The sequence below is a fragment of the Doryrhamphus excisus genome, chromosome 4, assembly GCF_030265055.1.
Source record: "Doryrhamphus excisus isolate RoL2022-K1 chromosome 4, RoL_Dexc_1.0, whole genome shotgun sequence".
NCBI classification, from domain to species: Eukaryota; Metazoa; Chordata; class Actinopteri; order Syngnathiformes; family Syngnathidae; genus Doryrhamphus; species Doryrhamphus excisus.
This window is the reverse complement of record NC_080469.1, coordinates 27414584-27436296: the sequence shown is the minus strand read 5'-3', so window position 1 is coordinate 27436296 and position 21713 is coordinate 27414584. Positions and strand designations below refer to the sequence as shown.

At 42.9% G+C, this 21713-nt stretch overlaps 3 non-coding genes across 3 annotated transcripts; all 3 read left to right on the top strand.

Annotated features, from left to right (window-relative positions):
• Positions 1-136: 136 nt before the first annotated feature.
• trnas-cga (transfer RNA serine (anticodon CGA)) lies at positions 137-217 on the top strand. Its single transcript has one exon. It is a non-coding gene; the product is annotated as a tRNA-Ser (tRNA).
• Positions 218-1571: 1354 nt separating this feature from the next.
• Positions 1572-1642, top strand: trnag-gcc (transfer RNA glycine (anticodon GCC)). Its single transcript has one exon. It is a non-coding gene; the product is annotated as a tRNA-Gly (tRNA).
• A 342-nt stretch (positions 1643-1984) lies between these two features.
• On the top strand, positions 1985-2058 carry trnat-agu (transfer RNA threonine (anticodon AGU)). The gene has a single exon. It is a non-coding gene; the product is annotated as a tRNA-Thr (tRNA).
• Positions 2059-21713: the final 19655 nt, after the last annotated feature.

The following is a 21713-nucleotide window of genomic DNA, read 5'->3' as shown; positions in this document are numbered from 1 at the left end:
GAAGTGGAAAGACTTGTGTAGCCCCTCACACAAACCATGTGTCTTCCTCCCATGCACATGTTGCCAGCTGATCCTTCAGCAAAATTTTGGTTCTAGGACAATGGGGTCATCTGCCCCCTTTGGTCTTTTCCAAGGAGTCACGGTGGCCGAGAGGTTAAGGCGTTGGACTCGAAATCCAATGGGTTTCCCCGCACAGGTTGGAATCCTGTCTGTGACGCTTTGGCTGGGCATTTGTTGCCGCCATGCTGTTTACCTTGTGGTGGAGTACTGTTGGTTATGAGGGCCGGGGTGTTGTCCTTTCACGGTCCGCATTCTCTACACTGGAGGTCTAAATTTTGGGTAGAGGATAATGGAGTCCCCATTGATCTGCTTCTTGCAGTCTCGGTGGCCGAGAGGTTTGTTGCCACTCTGCTTTGACATGCTGTTTTCTTTACCTCTCCCCGGTCTTTCAGCGGCCTTGTCGAGGGTGTTTCACAGGTGGGTGGGTGGTGTGATGTTGGATAAGGGGGCCAGTGGGTTGTCGCCCTTTTGTTATTCCTGGAGCACATAAAGAAGAGTGGCCAGTACGGGGGGTCGAACCCATGACCTTGGCGTTATGAGCACCACACGTTGACCAGGATAGCGGCAGAGAGCTGCTGGAATGACAAGGCGCTACGAAACGCGTATCGGGCGAGCCTCAGCGTCTGGGTCTCATCCCGAGCGGCCAGCTCATCTTGCACTTGTTGGCTGAGGCTCGCCCGATATGCGCTCCGCAGCGCCTTGTCATTCCAGCCGCTCTCTGTCGCTATCCATTCGACTCGACAACCGGCTGCGGGAGCGCAGCGCACAGCGGAGGGCGGAGCCTCTCCGACCCACACGTCGGCTCCAAATCCCACCTCCTGGGGCTCTTCCGGCACCACTCCTCCCTCCCTGCTCCAGCAGCGGAGCGCCGTCTGATGACGTCGGGAGTGTCGTCCCCATGCAACTGGGAGCCAGTCGCCTTTCGTCAGCGGAGAGGAGTCACCGTCCACGCCTGTGGCTGTGCCTGTACTGTGGGAGTCCTACACACAATTTCCCGCTGTCCAGTTCGCCCAGCACGCCAACGCTCTTCCTCCACCAGGGATATTCCCCAGCTGCTGGCACTGCCCGCTCCAACCACACCGGCTGCGTCATCCGCTTTGGCGGGCCGACTTCAGGTGGAAGGTACGAAATCCTGGGCGGGGGAAGCTTCTCCGACCACAGCATTAATTGACTCTGGGGCGGACGAGAACTTCATTGATAGCGGACTGGTCAGTTCTCTCAACATTCCTACTGTTGAGCTTGTCCCCCACAAGAATGTCCGCTCGCTAGATGAACATCACCTGGCATGCATTACGCATCAGACGTGCGCCATATCCTTGGTGCTGTCGGGTAACCACCACAAGGTCACAATTTTTTTTCTTATGCCCTCTCGCTCAGCTCTGTTAGTACTCGGCCTCCCCTGGCATCCCGTGCGTGTGTTGTGATTGTGATGTTTTGTCATTCAGCGCCACTTTGCAGCGGCACATCCACTCGACAATTTAATTTGTTCTCCGACAGTGTTTACCAATGTGGCATTGGTGGTTCAGTGGTAGAATTCTCGCTTGCCAAGCGGGAGGCCCGGGTCCGATTCCCGGCCAATGCAGTATATCTCAGCTTGTACCTTTCTTTAGAGCTCATGTTGAAAAAGTACAAAGGCTCTTTTCCTGCGAAAGGGCAGTATTCAGAATGACACCTGAAACGTAACAGACCGGACCACCCGAGAGTGAAGGTGGACAGCACTTAGTGAAACCTGACTGCAGTCATGCTGTTGTAGTCTCTGTCGCGCAATTGGTCAGCACGTTTGGCTGTTAACTGAGAGGTTGGTGGTTCGAGCCCACCCAGGGACTCTCAATTCACACATTTGTTGGAGTTTGGACTCCCTCCCTTGTATGAACATTTTTCCCCATTGGCGAACTGTTTTTGTGTTGGTGCCAGATGCACTGCTGGCACTGTGGCTAAGCTGGTCAAAGTGCCTGTCTAGTAAACAGGAGATCCTGGGTTCAAATCCCAGCAGTGCCTGGGTGCTTGGTCAGTGAAACTTTGGCACCTGATTTGTGAACCATGTACTTCTTTTTGTCACTTGCCCTTCAAGAACGAATTGACGTTGCATCCACAGCTGACGTGATTGTTGTGGATCCCATTACGCCAGAAGGTGCTTGAATCCAAAGAGTATGACATTGTGATGTGTTGTCATTCAGCTTTCACTTTGCAGAGGCTCATTGTTGGAATAAATGTACTTTGTATTATCCAAGTTACTATGAAGAAAAATCACATGCATTTTGGCTTACATGTCTTTTTTCTTTGACTCATCCTTGTTTCGTGCAGACGCTCCATAACAGGATGTTCTGTTTTCACATCTGCTATGATAAAACAGTTATGCTTTGAAACCAGTCTCAACCAATTAGAACAGACTCCCTTTTATATGGTTGAGATCTTTTGTAACTAGGACACGCCTAACTTCAATAAAAGGAAAGGAGAGCAGAGACTGCTTCAGAGTGAGTTGGAGGAATGTTACTGAACAGTCTCTGATCACTCTCCTTGCAAGTTTAAAACTCACGTCTTTGTGTCTTTTTTCACAGTTGATGATAATGTTTTAGGTTTAACCCTGACATTAACTTGGTCCTTCGAGCCGGATTCCAACATACCTGACGATTCCAGCGTGTGAGGGAGATCCAGGCAAGTCTGTGGCCACAGCAAAAATACCCTTTCCGGGACTGGTTCCTCCCTCTCGGGCTGGGATCCGAAGGTTGACGGAGATCCAGGAACACAGAGACGTGTGAGTAGATATTTCACTTAAAAAGGAATGTGTGAGAAGTGAAATAAAATACCGGTATTCAAGGGGAGACGAGTTAGGCGACAAAGTGTAAAACACTGACAATTCTAGACTCTATCAGGTAAAAGTAAAGACCAGTTAAAGTCCGCGCGAGGGCAGACTCGCCTGTTGAAAAGGATACAGTTAAATTCTGCAAGGGCGGCGGCGTCCTCTGGCAAAAGGAAAACGCGTTGAGGTGTGTATGAGTGAATATATGTGAGTATGATTGGGAGTAAGAAAACCACTCGGTGATCGAACTCCATACCAAGACAGTGAGAAGTGTAAGTGGTGACTTATTGTGGAAGCAGAGGCAAGAATTGTCCGCCCTCACCGGGGTAGAAGCTTGACGATTACCACGATAAGAAATTGATCATCACCTCACTGAGAAACACACCCAGTTATTAGAATTCCCTAGGAATTACCATCATAACTGGGACCAAATTGATTCAAAATGGGAAAAGGTCAAAGTAAACAACGACAAAAGGTGTTAGAAAACCTAGAATGTAAGGATTGGACTGTAGTGGAAAAACAGAATCCAGAAGCGTTAAAACCATTACCGTATTGGATAAAACAGTATGATTTTAACGGCAAGTTAAAACTACTTCAGAAATAAAAGAACTACAACAGAAAATAAGGAATAAAACAAATAGCAAAGGAAGACAAATGAACAAAGAAGGCATTCAACATACTCATGTATGGATGAAAATAGCAGGTCAAAGAGAAGCAGGAGAAAAACGAGCAAAGCAAGCAAGAAATGAGAAAAAAGAACAAGAAAGACAGAAAGGAGAAAGTGACAAAAGACAGGAACAAGAATGTAGGGAACAAGAAAAAACGGTGACTATGTTTCACAGGAAAGAGGACGATGAGTATGTAGGGCCGTACAGAGAGGCAAGAGAGATGTTAGACAGGAAACCACCAAAACAGGAAGACGATAAACCACCAGTTTATTCTCCTCCTAGTGCAGCTATGTTACATCCTACTGCACCCAATGTGCCTTTTACTAGATCACAGGGCACTGTAGGTGATTGGACAAAGAAAATGGTGACTGGTGGAGAAAACATGTTCTCTCCGGGAACATCTCGTCTACCAGAAGATACACCTCTACCTGAGGATCTTTGTCCTCTCATTGAATTACCAAATCCCAGAGCAGGTCGAAGTGGTGAAGATTTGACAATTAGGGTTTTTAGGACCTGGACAAAAGATGACATCAAGAAGGCCCTTGAGGGGATACCCTCTCCCAAAGAGGACATAGCTGAATGTGTGACTCAAATGGATAATCTAAGACAATCCTACCATCTGAATGGAACGGAAGTTCAACAGGTCTGGATGACCCTCTTGGGACCTGACTGGTTTCATGTGAAAGGGGGATACACTCCAGCTGATGATGATGGTAGACCATTTGCTCCACATTCTATGGCATTACGCCATCAACTAGAACCACTCATAGAAAGAGTGATTGCTAGATTCCGCAAAAAGGCAAACTACACTGAGATAGGTAGATGCAAACAGAAACCGGACGAATCCTTTGAGGATTATCGTACTAGGTTAGAAAAAGTGTTCAGGGCAAACAGTGGGTTACCTTATAATGATGAAGAGACAGGCCCCTACAAACAACAACTAAAAAATGCCTTACATGCAGGTACCAAAACTGAGATCAGTCAGTGGGTAGCAAAGCATTATATAAATCTTCCATCAGGTAACCTGGAAGAGTATATCACACATGCAACTCACGCAGAGAAGGTTACTAAAAGCAAACAAAAGAAAGAAACTCAGCATACATTTTATCAAGGAGAGAGCAGCTGAAATTACTGCACTCACGGAAGCTTGTAAACTGATGAAAGGCCAAAATGTAACAATATACACGGATAGTCAATATGCATATGCAACCACACACACATTTGCTCAATATTGGAACAACAGGGGAATGGTTACCTCTGTATGAAAGCCAGTGATCCATGCACGATTGTTAGTTGAATTATTGCAAGCCATTCAATTACCAAACAAATTGACAATATGTAAATGTGCAGCACATACTGCAGGAATTGATGACGTATCCAAAGGAAACGCATTTGCTGACAAAATTGCAAAACAAGCAGCATTTGGTGAAGTTCAAGTATTGCATTCTCACGAACAAACCTGCACCACTCTAGATAAGACCACTTTACGTGACATGCAACAACAATCACCCAAACAAGAACATGATATGTGGCTCCAGAAGGGAGCGCACTTAGATGATGGAATATATTTCTGACCAGAAAACAAACCAATCCTACCAAAAAAAAAGTTTATACAAATGGGCTGCATTATTGAGTCATGGGAAATCTCATGTCTCAACAGGGGGGATGGTAGGATTGATAACTACTATCTATCAAAAATCAAAACATTTTTGTAGAGTCAGTTTCCTAAACCAAGCTACCCATTTCAACATATACACATGGATTTTATTGAACTGAATCAAAGTGAAGGATGACCAACTGGTAGAACCAGGAGATTGGGTACTGATTAAAAGCATCAAGAAGAAACATTGGTACTCGCCAAAGTGGGAAGGTCATTAACAAGTGTTAGCTACACCTACAGCACTAAAAATAGCAGAGCGCAGTTCTTGGATCCATCTGACCCACTGTAAAAAGGTGATAAAATATGACTAAATTGTCGCTCTCAATCCTGATTTTTTGTGTAGGGTTACTCATGTGTGTCATCACTATAGCCCTATGGTATTTGTTGTAAAAGTACGATCGTGTGCTGACATACAAAGAAGCCTGTCTGAAGGGTTCTCGGGTTCCCTAACGTCTCGCAAAGTAAAGTCCGACTACAAAGGGGGCTGTGCTTTTAGTGTGCAGCCGTCTCAAACCCGGTGAAGATTGTCCACAGCTTTGCGGGACCTTAGAGGGGACTGGAGAATCGCTGAAAACATGGCTCAAGTAAAAACGAAGTATGGGGTGTCAGTAATAGTGGTGGTAGTGATGGTGATGTTGTTTATGGGAGCAGGATTGCTATATCACGACCAGTCACTGAAGCCTAACAAAAGATCACAAGACGACATGACACCTTGGATAGTTAAATGGGCATATAATAATTCCATACGAATGACCATAGCCCCGAACACCACAACCAAGCTACAAATACCCATATCGGCACTGAAGGGTTTTTTAAATAATCAAGAAGTAACGGGAAAGCAATACAGTGGTTATTGGTGGTACATTACTGGACATGTGTTGGACCTAAGCTGGAACTCATTGATTACCACCCAGGAAGGTGACTATTGGTCACCAGGCACCACAGTGGAGGCTAGGCATTTTCATAACAAAATACTGTTGCAGAAGCATGGTGCTACATTAAGTGTGACGTTTGTTTTCAACACAACCAACCTCAATCCACATGATCAACCGTTGAGCACCATTTTTAATACGTCATGTTGGGGTTTTGGGGAACAGGCTGCAAACACCACTGACCAGGACTGTGTGGTTTGCATGGGACCAAGACCACTACTTCAAATAGTTCCCTCTGTTTTAAATAAAAGTTGCCTCTTACAGGTTATGACCAAGACCAACCCCACGGGAAGTTGTGCCATATTTGATAAAGCATTCCCCCTTACAGGTCCGGAGAAGAAGAAACCACTGTTTTCTAACAAAGTTGCAATGGGAAATTTCACGTGTATCAACAGGACTGGAACTGGCAAAATATTGGGTTCATTGAACGCTTCTCAGTGTTTTGAAACTGAAACTGTTGATGAATATTTTACACCCTTATCACGAAGTGACATATGGTGGTGGTGTGGTGAAAACGGCATTTATGATAAGCTACCTTTCAACACCACAGGTTATTGTGCATCCGTCACATTGATCCTGCCTGTACAAATTTTCCAAATAACGGCTGCAGAATTATTGACCACATTTAATACCATCCTTCCGCATTTATGGGCAAGAAGTAAAAGATCTACACTGGGATGGAGTGAAAGTGACCCCACTTACATTGATGCTATTGGAGTACCACGAGGTGTTCCTGACGAATATAAAATTGTTAACCAAATAGCAGCTGGATGGGAATCTATTGTGCCATGGATAACGATAAATAAGAATGTTGACAGGATCAACTACATCCACTACAATGTACAGAAGCTAGGAAATTATACACAAGCAACCAATACATGAACAATTGTCAGCTACATCCTTGATGGCTTTCCAGAACCGCATTGCTCTTGACATGTTACTGGCGGAGAAAGGACATGTCTGTGCCCTTTTTGGTGAGAAATGTTGCACGTTCATTCCGAACAACACGGCAGCAGATGGAAGTCTCACCAGGGCCTTGGATGGGCTTCAGTCCCTGAACAAGAAGATGAAAGAGCACTCAGGTGTTGATACCTCCATGTGGTCGGGATTTGCTGATTTCTTTAGCAAATGGAAGCCTCTATTGATGACAATTGCATTGACTGTGACAGTTTTTGTCGGTATTCTGGCAGTGTGTGGATGTATTTGTGTCCCGATCATTCGAAAAATGTGTGCCCATATGATTTCAGCTGCTATTTCACCTATCCAGTTGAATGTTCAGGAACTTTACACACTCATTCCTCAAAATGATGACGACGATAACAGTGTTGATAGTGTTAATGCTGATTCTGATATGGAAACAGCTTTTCACATTCCTGATCTCTTTCCAGACCCAGGTGACTACGAGTGACCACTTTCTCCTCTGAGTGTAACAATTTCTTATGTGTTTTTGAATTTTATGATCGAAAATCCCTGTGAAGTGATCAGTAAATGATGTTCTACAATAAGTAAATTGGATAAACAGGAGGGAAATGTTGGAATAAATGTATATATTATATAAAGGCTTACTTTGTATTATCCAAGTTACTATGAAGAAAAGTCACATGCATTTTGGCTTACATGTCTTTTGGCTTACATTTCTTTTTTCTTTGACTCATCCTTGTTTCGTGCAGACGCTCCATAACAGGATGTTCTGTTTTCACATCTGCTATGATAAAAATGCTTTGAAACCAGTCTCAACCAATTAGAACAGACTCCCTTTTATACGGTTGAGATCTTATGTAACTAGGATACGCCTAACTTCAATAAAAGGAAAGGAGAGCAGAGACTGCTTCAGAGTGAGTTGGAGGAATGTTACTGAACAGTCTCTGATCACTCTCCTTGCAAGTTTAATACTCACGTCTTTGTGTCTTCTTTCACAGTTGGTGATAATGTTTTAGGTTTAACCCTGACAGTTATCATGCTAGCACCTAGCAAGAGAGCCTCAAGTTTAGAAAGTGCCAAGGTTGTCCTATAACCTCCCTACATCATGCCATGTGTGTATTTGCCTTTAGACATGAGTAAATTAGCTTTAATGCTAACATGCTAACAATCATTATGCTAGCACCTAGCAAGAGAGCCTCAAGTTTAGAAAGTGCCAAGGTTGTCCTATAACCTCCCTATACCATGCCATATGTGTATTTGCCTGAAGACATGAGTAAATTAGCTTAAATGCTAACATGCTAACGGCTACCATGCTAGCACCTAGCAAGAGAGCATCAAGTTGAGAAAGTGCCAAGGTTGTCCTATAACCTCCCTACATCATGCCATGTGTGTATTTGCCTTTAGACATGAGTAAATTAGCTTAAATGCTAACATGCTAACGGCTACCATGTTAGCACCTAGCAAGAGGGTTTCAAGTTTAGAAAGTGCCAAGGTTGTCTTATAACCTCCCTATATCATGCCATGTGTGTATATGCCTTTAAACGTGAGTAAATTAGCTTAAATGCTAACATGCTAACAGTTATCATGCTAGCACCTAGCAAGAGAGCCTCAAGTTTAGAAAGTGCCAAGGTTGTCCTATAACCTCCCTACATCATGCCATGTGTGTATTTGCCTTTAGACATGAGTAAATTAGCTTAAATGCTAACATGCTAACGGCTAACATGCTAGCACCGAGCAAGACAGCCTCAAGTTTAGAAACTGCCAAGGATGTCCTATAACGTCCCTGCATCATGTCATGTGTGTATTTGCCTTCAAACATGAGCAAATTAGCTTAAATGCTAACATGCTAACAGTCATCATGCTAGCACCTAGCAAGAGAGTCCCAAGTTTAGAAAGTGCCAAGGTTGTCCTATAACCTCCCGACATCATGCCATGTGTGTATTTGCCTTTAGACATGAGTAAATTAGCTTAAATGCTAACATGCTAACGGCTACCATGCTAGCACCTAGCAAGAGGGCCTGAAGTTTAGAAACTGCCAAGGTTGTCCTATAACCTCCCCACATCATGCCATGTGTGTATTTGCCTTTAAACGTGAGTAAATTGGCTTATATGCTAACACGCTAACAGTCATTATGCTAGCACCTAGCAAGAGAGCCTCAAGTTTAGAAAATGCCAAGGATGTCCTATAACGTCCCTGCATCATGCATGTGTGTATTTGCCTTTAAACATGAGCAAATTAGCTTAAATGCTAACATGCTAACAGTCATCATGCTAGCACCTAGCAAGAGACCCTCAGGTTTAGAAAGTGCCAAGGTTGTCCTATAACCTCCCTACATCATGTCATGTGTGTATTTGACTTTAGACATGAGTAAATTAGCTTAAATGCTAACATGCTAACGGCTAACATGCTAGCACCTAGCAAGAGAGTTTCAAGTTTACAAAGTGCCAAGGTTGTCCTTCAACCTCCCTATATCATGCCATGTGTGTATTTGCCTTTAAACGTGGGTAAATTAGCTTAAATGCTAACATGCTAACAGTTATCATGCTAGCACCTAGCAAGAGACCCTCAAGTTTAAAAAGTGCCAAGGTTGTCCTATAACCTCCCTATATCATGCCATGTGTGTATTTGCCTTTAAACGTGAGTAAATTAGCTTAAATGCTAACACGCTAACAGTCATTATGCTAGCACCTAGCAAGACAGCCTCAAGTTTAGAAACTGCCAAGGATGTCCTATAACGTCCCTGCATCATGCATGTGTGTATTTGCCTTTAAACCTGAGCAAATTAGCTTAAATGCTAACATGCTAACAGTCATCATGCTAGCACCTAGCAAGAGAGTCCCAAGTTTAGAAAGTGCCAAGGTTGTCCTATAACATCCCTACATCATGCCATGTGTGTATTTGCCTTTAGACATGAGTAAATTAGCTTAAATGCTAACATGCTAACGGCTAACATGCTAGCACCGAGCAAGACAGCCTCACGTTTAGAAACTGGCAAGGATGTCCTATAACGTCCCTGCATCATGTCATGTGTGTATTTGCCTTTAAACATGAGCAAATTAGCTTAAATGCTAACATGCTAACAGTCATCATGCTAGCACCTAGCAAGAGAGTCCCAAGTTTAGAAAGTGCCAAGGTTGTCCTATAACCTCCCGACATTATGCCATGTGTGTATTTGCCTTTAGACATGAGTAAATTAGCTTAAATGCTAACATGCTAACGGATAACATGCTAGCACCTAGCAAGACAGCCTCAAGTTTAGAAACTGCCAAGGTTGTCCTATAACCTCTCCACATCATGTCATGTGTGTATTTGCCTTTTAACGTGAGTAAATTAGCTTGAATGCTAACATGCTAACAATCATTATGCTAGCACCTAGCAAGAGAGCCTCAAGTTTAGAAAGTGCCAAGGTTGTCCTATAACCTCCCTACATCATGCCATGTGTGTATTTGCCTTTAGATGTGAGTAAATTAGCTTAAATGCTAACATGCTAACATGCTAGCAATTAGCAGTTAGCCACAGAGAGACTTCAGAAGTTTATCTCAAAAATTAGCCATCAATCACGTTTCTACGTGGCCGTATGGCTGAGCTACAAGGCTGTGAAAAGTCTGTAAATTCTCATTCTTTTCACTGGCATGAGCTGTTCTAAAAATAGCCCAAATGTCCCTAATTTTTTGAACCATTGATTTTTGCGTTTTTCAAACGCGAATAGCGTCGCCATGGTTACACAAAACGTTCCAAAAAATAAATACCGCTGTAGTCCCGAGTGCCACGTTTCCGGCGGTGTAACATGTGTGGGGATCCTTCCTGCGGTTTTGGCCGCATTACGCGCACAAAAGTGGGAAGATTAAGATATAAGAATAACTAGAAAATTCCCGCGGAAATTTTGATGGACTGGCCACCTGTGCTGTGAACCTCGGGCCCGGTGCACCAACGGCTACCGCGGTAGCACCTAGCAAAAAAGCCTCAAGTACGGAAAAGGTTGATGCAGTCCCATAGTGTCCCCACATCATGCCAAGAGTGTATTTGCCTTTAAACTTGAGTAAATTAGCTAAAATGCTAAAATGCTAACATGATAACGGCTACCGTGCTAACACGTAGCAAAACAGCCTCAGGTCCTGAAAAGTTTGGGGCAGTCCTACAGTGTCCCCACATCATGCCATGTGTGTATTTTCCTTTAGATATGAGTAAATTAGCTAAAATGCTAACATGCTAACAGTCATCATGCTAGCACCTAGCAAGAGGGCCTCAAGTTTAGAAAGTACCAAGGTTGTCCTATAACCTCCCCACATCATGACATGTGCTTAGTAGCCTTTAATCATGAGTAAATTAGCTTAAATGCTAACATGCTAACAGTTATCATGCTAGCACCTAGCAAGAGAACCTCAACTTTAGAAAGTGCCAAGGTTGGCCTGTAACATCCCTACACCATGCCATGTGTGTATTTGCCTGTATACATGAGTAAATTAGCTTAAATGCTAACATGCTAACGGCTACCATGCTAGCACCTAGCAAGAGGGTTTCAAGTTTACAAAGTGCCAAGGTTGTCCTATAACCTCCCTATATCATGCCATGTGTGTATTTGCCTTTAAACGTGAGTAAATTAGCTTAAATGCTAACATGCTAACGGCTACCATGCTAGCACCTAGCAAGAGAGCCTCAAGTTTAGAAAGTGCCAAGGTTGTCCTATAACCTCCCTACATCATGCCATGTGTGTATTTGCCTTTAGACATGAGTAAATTAGCTTAAATGCAAACATGCTAACGGCTACCATGCTAGCACCTAGCAAGAGGGTTTCAAGTTTACAAAGTGCCAAGGTTGTCCTATAACCTCCCTATATCATGCCATGTGTGTATTTGCCTTTAAACGTGAGTAAATTAGCTTAAATGCTAACATGCTAACAGTTAACATGCTAGCACCTAGCAAGAGAGCCTCAAGTTTAGAAAGTGCCAAGGTTGCCCTATAACCTCCCTACATCATGCCATGTGTGTATTTGCCTTTAGACATGAGTAAATTAGCTTAAATGCTAACATGCTAGCACCTAGCAAGACAGCCTTAAGTTTAGAAACTGCCAAGGATGTCCTATGACGTCCCTGCATCATGAATGTGTGTATTTGCCTTTAAACGTGAGCAAATTAGCTTAAATGCTAACATGCTAACAGTCATCATGCTAGCACCTAGCAAGAGAGTCCCAAGTTTAGAAAGTGCCAAGGTTGTCCTATCACCTCCCTACATCATGCCATGTGTGTATTTTCCTTTAAACGTGAGTAAATTAGCTTAAATGCTAACATGCTAACAATCATTATGCTAGCACCTAACAAGAGAGCCTCAAGTTTAGAAAGTGCCAAGGTTGTCCTATAACCTACCTACATCATGCCATGTGTGTATTTGCCTTTAGACATGAGTAAATTAGCTTAAATGCTAACATGCTAACGGCTACCATGCTAGCACCTAGCAAGAGGGTTTCAAGTTTACAAAGTGCCAAGGTTGTCCTATAACCTCCCTATATCATGCCATGTGTGTATTTGCCTTTAAACGTGAGTAAATTAGCTTAGATGCTAACATGCTAACAGTCATCATGCTAGCACCTAGCAAGAGAGTCCCAAGTTTAGAAAGTGCCAAGGTTGTCCTATAACATCCCTACATCATGCCATGTGTGTATTTGCCTTTAGACATGAGTAAATTAGCTTAAATGCTAACATGCTAACGGCTACCATGCTAACATCTAGCAAAACAGCCTCAGGTCCTGAAAAGTTTGGGGCAATCCTACAGTGTCCCCACATCATGCCAAGTGTGTATTTGCCTTTAAATGTGATTAAATTAGCTAACATGCTAACGGCTACCATGCTAACACCTAGCAAAACAGCCTCAGGTCCTGAAAAGTTTGGGGCAGTCCTACAGTGTCCCCACATCATGCCAAGTGTGTATTTGCCTTTAAACTTTAGAAAATTAGCGAAAATGCTAACATGCTAATGGCTACCATGCTAACACCTAGCAAAACAGCCTCAGGTTCTGAAAAGTTTGGGGCAGTCCTACAGTGTCCCCACATCATGCCATGTGTGTATTTGCCCTTAGACATGAGTAAATTAGCTAAAATGCTAACATGCTAACAGTCATCATGCTAGCACCTAGCAAGAGAGCCTCAAGTTTAGAAAGTGCCAAGGTTGTCCTATAACCTCCCTACATCATGCCATGTGTGTATTATCCTTTAGACATGAGTAAATAAGCTTAAATGCTAACATGCTAACAGCTACTATGCTAGCACCTAGCAAGAGGGCCTCAAGTTTAGAAACTGCCAAGGTTGTCCTATAACCTCCCTGCATCATGCCATGGGTGTATTTGCCTTTAAACATGAGTAAATTAGCTTAAATGCTAACATGCTAACAGTCATCATGCTAGCACCTAGCAAGAGAACCTCAAGTTTAGATAGTGCCAAGGTTGTCCTATAACCTCCCTACACCATGCCATGTGTGTATTTTCCTTTAGACATGAGTAAATTAGCTTAAATGCTAACATGCTAACGGCTACCATGCTAGCACCTAGCAAGAGAGCCTCAAGTTTAGAAACTGCCAAGGTTGTCCTATGACCTCCCTACATCATGCCATGTGTGTATTTGCCTTTAGACATGAGTAAATTAACTTAAATGCTAACATGCTAACATGCTAGCAATTAGCATTTAGCCACAGAGAGAGTTCAGACGTTTATCTCAAAAATGAGCCATCAATCACGTTTCTACGTGGCCGTATGGCTGAGCTAAAAGGCTGTGAAAAGTCTGTAAATTCTCGTTTTCTATGTGCTGTTCTAAAAATAGAACAGCGATTCCCTAATAAAGTGGCCCATTTTTTAACGTTTTCGTTAATAGCGTCGCCATGGTTACACAAAACTTTCCAAAAACTAAATACCGCTGTAGTCCCGAGCGCCACGTTTCCGGCGGTGTAACATGTGTGGGGGTCCTTCTTGCGGTTTTGGCCGCATTACGCGCGCAAAAAGTGGAAGATTAAGATATAAGAATAAACTAGAAAATTCCCGCGGAAATTTTGATGGACTGGCCACCTGTGCTGTGAACCTCGGGCCCGGTGCGCCAACGGCTACCGCGGTAGCACCTAGCAAGAAAGCCTCAAGTACGGAAAAAGTTGATGCAGTCCCATAGTGTCCCCACATCATGCCAAGTGTGTAATTGCCTTTAAACTTGAGTAAATTAGCTTAAATGCTAACATGCTAACAATCATTATGTTAGCACCTAGCAAGAGAGCCTCAAGTTTAGAAAGTGCCAAGATTGTCCTATAACCTCCCTACATCATGCCATGTGTGTATTTGCCTTTAAACATGAGTAAATTAGCTTAAATGCTAACATGCTAACAGTTATCATGCTAGCACCTAGCAAGAGAGCCTCAAGTTTAGAAAGTGCCAAGGATGTCCTATAACGTCCCTGCATCATGCATGTGTGTATATGCCTTTAAACGTGAGTAAATTAGCTTAAATGCTAACATGCTAACAGTTATCATGCTAGCACCTAGCAAGAGACCCTCAAGTTTAGAAAGTGCCAAGGTTGTCCTATAACCTCCCTACATCATGCCATGTGTGTATTTGCCTTTAGACATGAGTAAATTAGCTTAAATGCTAACATGCTAACGGCTAACATGCTAGCACCTAGCAAGACAGCCTCAAGTTTAGAAACTGCCAAGGATGTCCTATAACGTCCCTGCATCATGCATATGTGTATTTGCCTTTAAACATGAGCAAATTAGCTTAAATGCTAACATGCTAACAGTCATCATTTTAGCACCTAGCAAGAGAGTCCCAAGTTTAGAAAGTGCCAAGGTTGTCCTATAACCTCCCTACACCATGCCATATGTGTATTTGCCTGAAGACATGAGTAAATTAGCTTAAATGCTAACATGCTAACGGCTACCATGCTAGCACCTAGCAAGAGAGTTTCAAGTTTACAAAGTGCCAAGGTTGTCCTTCAACCTCCCTTTATCATGCCATGTGTGTATTTGCCTTTAAACGTGAGTAAATTAGCTTCAATGCTAACATGCTAACAGTTATCATGCTAGCACCTAGCAAGAGACCCTCAAGTTTAGAAAGTGCCAAGGTTGTCCTATAACCTCCCTACATCATGCCATGTGTGTATTTGCCTTTAGACATGAGTAAATTAGCTTAAATGCTAACATGCTAACGGCTAACATACTAGCACCTAGCAAGACAGCCTCAAGTTTAGAAACTGCCAAGGATGTCCTATAACGTCCCTGCATCATGCATGTGTAAATTTGCCTTTAAACATGAGCAAATTAGCTTAAATGCTAACATGCTAACAGTCATCATGCTAGCACCTAGCTAGAGAGTCCCAAGTTTAGAAAGTGACAAGGTTGTCCTGTAACCTCCCTACATCATGCCATGTGTGTATTTGCCTTTAGACATGAGTAAATTAGCTTAAATGCTAACATGCTAACGGCTAACATGCTAGCACCTAGCAAGACAGCCTCAAGTTTAGAAACTACCAAGGTTGTCCTATAGCCTCCCCACATCATGTCATGTGTGTATTTGCCTTTAAACGTGAGTAAATTAGCTTAAATGCTAACATGCTAACAATCATTATGCTAGCACCTAGCAAGAGAGCCTCAAGTTTAGAAAGTGCCAAGGTTGTCCTATAACCTCCCTACACCATGCCATATGTGTATTTGCCTGAAGACATGAGTAAATTAGATTAAATGCTAACATGCTAACGGCTACCATGCTAGCACCTAGCAAGAGAGCATCAAGTTGAGAAAGTGCCAAGGTTGTCCTATAACCTCCCTACATCATGCCATGTGTGTATTTGCCTTTAAACGTGAGTAAATTAGCTTAAATGCTAACATGCTAACAGTTATCATGCTAGCACCTAGGAAGAGAGCCTCAAGTATAGAAAGTGCCAAGGTTGTCCTATAACCTCCCTACATCATGCCATGTGTGTATTTGCCTTTAGACATGAGTAAATTAGCTTAAATGCTAACATGCTAGCACCTAGCAAGACAGCCTTAAGTTTAGAAACTGCCAAGGATGTCCTATGACGTCCCTGCATCATGCATGTGTGTATTTGCCTTTAAACGTGAGCAAATTAGCTTAAATGCTAACATGCTAACAGTCATCATGCTAGCACCTAGCAAGAAAGTCCCAAGTTTAGAAAGTGCCAAGGTTGTCCTATCACCTCCCTACATCATGCCATGTGTGTATTTGCCTTTAAACGTGAGTAAATTAGCTTAAATGCTAACATGCTAACAATCATTATGCTAGCACCTAACAAGACAGCCTCAAGTTTAGAAAGTGCCAAGGTTGTCCTATAACCTCCCTACATCATGCCATGTGTGTATTTGCCTTTAAACGTGAGTAAATTAGCTTAAATGCTAACATGCTAACAGTTATCATGCTAGCACCTAGCAAGAGAGCCTCAAGTTTAGAAAGTGCCAAGGTTGTCCTATAACCTCCCTACATCATGCCATGTGTGTATTTGCCTTTAGACATGAGTAAATTAGCTTAAATGCTAACATGCTAACGGGTCCATGCTAGCACCTAGCAAGAGAGCCTCAAGTTCAGAAACTGCCAAGGTTGTCCTAGAACCTCCCTGCATCATGCCATGGGTGTATTTGCCTTTAAATGTGAGTAAATTAGCTTAAATGCTAACATGCTAACAGTCATCATGCTAGCACCTAGCAAGAGAGCCTCAAGTTTAGAAACTGCCATGGTTGTCCTATGACCTCCCTACATCATGCCATGTGTGTATTTGCCTTTAAACGTGAGTAAATTAGCTTAAATGCTAACATGCTAACAGTCATCATGCTAGCACCTAGCAAGAGAGCCTCAAGTTTAGAAAGTGCCAAGGTTGTCCTATAACCTCCCTACATCATGCCATGTGTGTATTTGCCTTTAGATGTGAGTAAATTAGCTTAAATGCTAACATGCTAACATGCTAGCAATTAGCATTTAGCCACAGAGAGACTTCAGAAGTTTATCTCAAAAATTAGCCATCAATCACGTTTCTACGTGGCCGTATGGCTGAGCTACAAGGCTGTGAAAAGTCTGTAAATTCTCATTCTTTTCACTGGCATGAGCTGTTCTAAAAATAGCCCAAATGTCCCTAATTTTTTGAACCATTGATTTTTGCGTTTTTCAAACGCGAATAGCGTCGCCATGGTTACACAAAACGTTCCAAAAAATAAATACCGCTGTAGTCCCGAGTGCCACGTTTCCGGCGGTGTAACATGTGTGGGGATCCTTCCTGCGGTTTTGGCCGCATTACGCGCACAAAAGTGGGAAGATTAAGATATAAGAATAACTAGAAAATTCCCGCGGAAATTTTGATGGACTGGCCACCTGTGCTGTGAACCTCGGGCCCGGTGCGCCAACGGCTACCGCGGTAGCACCTAGCAAGAAAGCCTCAAGTACGGAAAAGGTTGATGCAGTCCCATAGTGTCCCCACATCATGCCAAGAGTGTATTTGCCTTTAAACTTGAGTAAATTAGCTAAAATGCTAAAATGCTAACATGATAACGGCTACCGTGCTAACACGTAGCAAAACAGCCTCAGGTCCTGAAAAGTTTGGGGCAGTCCTACAGTGTCCCCACATCATGCCATGTGTGTATTTTCCTTTAGATATGAGTAAATTAGCTAAAATGCTAACATGCTAACAGTCATCATGCTAGCACCTAGCAAGAGGGCCTCAAGTTTAGAAAGTACCAAGGTTGTCCTATAACCTCCCCACATCATGACATGTGCTTAGTAGCCTTTAATCATGAGTAAATTAGCTTAAATGCTAACATGCTAACAGTTATCATGCTAGCACCTAGCAAGAGAACCTCAACTTTAGAAAGTGCCAAGGTTGTCCTGTAACATCCCTACACCATGCCATGTGTGTATTTGCCTGTATACATGAGTAAATTAGCTTAAATGCTAACATGCTAACGGCTACCATGCTAGCACCTAGCAAGAGGGTTTCAAGTTTACAAAGTGCCAAGGTTGTCCTATAACCTCCCTATATCATGCCATGTGTGTATTTGCCTTTAAACGTGAGTAAATTAGCTTAAATGCTAACATGCTAACAGTTATCATGCTAGCACCTAGCAAGAGAGCCTCAAGTTTAGAAAGTGCCAAGGTTGCCCTATAACCTCCCTACATCATGCCATGTGTGTATTTGCCTTTAGACATGAGTAAATTAGCTTAAATGCTAACATGCTAGCACCTAGCAAGACAGCCTTAAGTTTAGAAACTGCCAAGGATGTCCTATGACGTCCCTGCATCATGCATGTGTGTATTTGCCTTTAAACGTGAGCAAATTAGCTTAAATGCTAACATGCTAACAGTCATCATGCTAGCACCTAGCAAGAGAGTCCCAAGTTTAGAAAGTGCCAAGGTTGTCCTATCACCTCCCTACATCATGCCATGTGTGTATTTGCCTTTAAACGTGAGTAAATTAGCTTAAATGCTAACATGCTAACAATCATTATGCTAGCACCTAGCAAGAGAGCCTCAAGTTTAGAAAGTGCCAAGGTTGTCCTGTAACCTACCTACATCATGCCATGTGTGTATTTGCCTTTAGACATGAGTAAATTAGCTTAAATGTTAACATGCTAACGGCTACCACGCTAGCACCTAGCAAGAGAGCATCAAGTTGAGAAAGTGCCAAGGTTGTCCTATAGCCTCTCTACATCATGCCATGTGTGTATTTGCCTTTAGACATGAGTAAATTAGCTTAAATGCTAACATGCTAACGGCTACCATGCTAGCACCTAGCAAGAGGGTTTCAAGTTTACAAAGTGCCAAGGTTGTCCTATAACCTCCCTATATCATGCCATGTGTGTATTTGCCTTTAAACGTGAGTAAATTAGTTTAGATGCTAACATGCTAACAGTTATCATGCTAGCACCTAGCAAGAGAGCCTCAAGTTTAGAAAGCGCCAAGGTTGTCCTATAACCTCCCTACACCATGCCATGTGTGTATTTGTCTGAAGACATGAGTAAATTAGCTTAAATGCTAACATGCTAACGGCTAACATGCTATCACCTAGCAAGAGAGTTTCAAGTTTACAAAGTGCCAAGGTTGTCCTATCACCTCCCTACATCATGCCATGTGTGTATTTGCCTTTAAACGTGAGTAAATTAGCTTAAATGCTAACATGCTAACAATCATTATGCTAGCACCTAGCAAGAGAGCCTCAAGTTTAGAAAGTGCCAAGTTTGTCCTATAACCTCCCTACATCATGCCATATGTGTATTTGCCTTTAGACATGAGTAAATTAGATTAAATGCTAACATGCTAACGGCTAACATGCTAGCACCTAGCATGACAGCCTCAAGTTTAGAAACTGCCATGGATGTCCTATGACGTCCCTGCATCATGCATGTGTGTATTTGCCTTTAAACATGAGCAAATTAGCTTAAATGCTAACATGCTAACAGTCATCATGCTAGCACCTAGCAAGAGAGCCTCAAGTTTAGAAAGTGCCAAGGTTGTCCTATAACCTCCCTACATCATGCCATGTGTGTATTTGCCTTTAGACGTGAGTAAATTAGCTTAAATGCTAACATGCTAACGGCTAACATGCTAGCACTTAGCAAGACAGCCTCAAGTTTAGAAACTACCAAGGTTGTCCTATAACCTCCCCACATCATGTCATGTGTGTATTTGCCTTTAAACGTGAGTAAATTAGCTCAAATGCTAACATGCTAACAATCATTATGCTAGCACCTAGCAAGAGAGCCTCAAGTTTAGAAAGTGCCAAGGTTGTCCTATAACCTCCCTACATCATGCCATGTGTGTATTTGCCTTTAGACATGAGTAAATTAGCTTAAATGCTAACGTGCTAACGGCTACCATGCTAGCACCTAGCAAGAGGGCCTCAAGTTTAGAAAGTGCCAAGGTTGTCCTGTAACATCCCTACACCATGCCATGTGTGTATTTGCCTGTAGACATGAGTAAATTAGCCTAAATGCTAACATGCTAACGGCTACCATGCTAGCACCTAGCAAGAGGGCCTCAAGTTTAGAAACTGCCAAGGTTGTCCTATAACCTCCCCACATCATGCCATGTTTGTATTTGCCTTTAAACGTGAGCAAAGTAGCTTAAATGCTAACATGCTAACAGTCATTATGCTAGCACCTAGCAAGAGAGCCTCAAGGTCAGAAAGTGCCAAGGATGTCCTATAACGTCCCTGCATCATGCATGTGTGTATTTGCCTTTAAACATGAGCAAAGTAGCTTAAATGCTAACATGCTAACAGTCGTCATGCTAGCACCGAGCAAGAGAGCCTCAAGTTTAGAAAGTGCCAAGGTTGTCCTATAACCTCCCTACATCATGCCATATGTGTATTTGCCTGAAGACATGAGTAAATTAGCTTAAATGCTAACATGCTAACGGCTACCATGCTAGCACCTAGCAAGAGGGTTTCAAGTTTAGAAAGTGCCAAGGTTGTCCTATAACCTCCCTATATCATGCCATGTGTGTATTTGCCTTTAAACGTGAGTAAATTAGCTTAAATGCTAACATGCTAACAGTTATCATGCTAGCACCTAGCAAGAGAGCCTCAAGTTTAGAAAGTGCCAAGGTTGTCCTATAACCTCCCTACATCATGCCATGTGTGTATTTGCCTTTAGACATGAGTAAATTAGCTTAAATGCTAACATGCTAACGGCTAACATGCTAGCACCTAGCAAGAGAGCCTCAAGTTTAGAAACTGCCAAGGTTGTCCTATGACCTCCCTGCATCATGCCATGTTTGTATTTGCCTTTAGACATGAGTAAATTAGCTTCAATGCTAACATGCTAACATGCTAGCAATTAGCATTTAGCCACAGAGAGAGTTCAGAAGTTTATCTAAAAAATGAGCCATCAATCACGTTTCTACGTGGCCGTATGGCTGAGCTACAAGGCTGTGAAAACTCTGTAAATTTTCGTTTCTTTCACTGGCATGAGCTGTTCTAAAAATAGAACTGGGGTGTCCCTAATATAGTGGCCGATTTTTTTTTCTATCGCGAATACCGTCGCCATGGTTACACGAAACGTTCCAAAAAATAAATACCGCTGTAGTCCCGAGCGTCACGATTCCGGCGGTGTACCATGTGTGGGGGTCCTTCATGTGGTTTCGGCCGCATTACGCGCGCAAAAAGTGGAAGATTAAGATATAAGAATAAAAATAATTATAACTAAACAGCAATAACAATATGGGCTGGCTCAGTAGCCAGCCCATAGACTGCTACTGCAAGTAGCAGTCTATGGGCTGGCTACTGGGCCAGTCCATAACTAGAAAATTCCCGCGGAAATTTTGATGGACTGGCCACCTGTGCTGTGAACCTCGGGCCCGGTGGGCCAACGGCTACCGCGGTAGCACCTAGCAAGAAAGCCTCAAGTACGGAAAAAGTTGATGCAGTCCCATAGTGTCCCCACATCATGCCAAGTGTGTAATTGCCTTTAAACTTGAGTAAATTAGCTTAAATGCTAACATGCTAACAGTTATCATGCTAGCACCTAGGAAGAGAGCCTCAAGTTTAGAAAGTGCCAAGGTTGTCCTATAACCTCCCTACATCATGCCATGTGTGTATTTGCCTTTAGACATGAGTAAATTAGCTTAAATGCTAACATGCTAGCACCTAGCAAGACAGCCTTAAGTTTAGAAACTGCCAAGGATGTCCTATGACGTCCCTGCA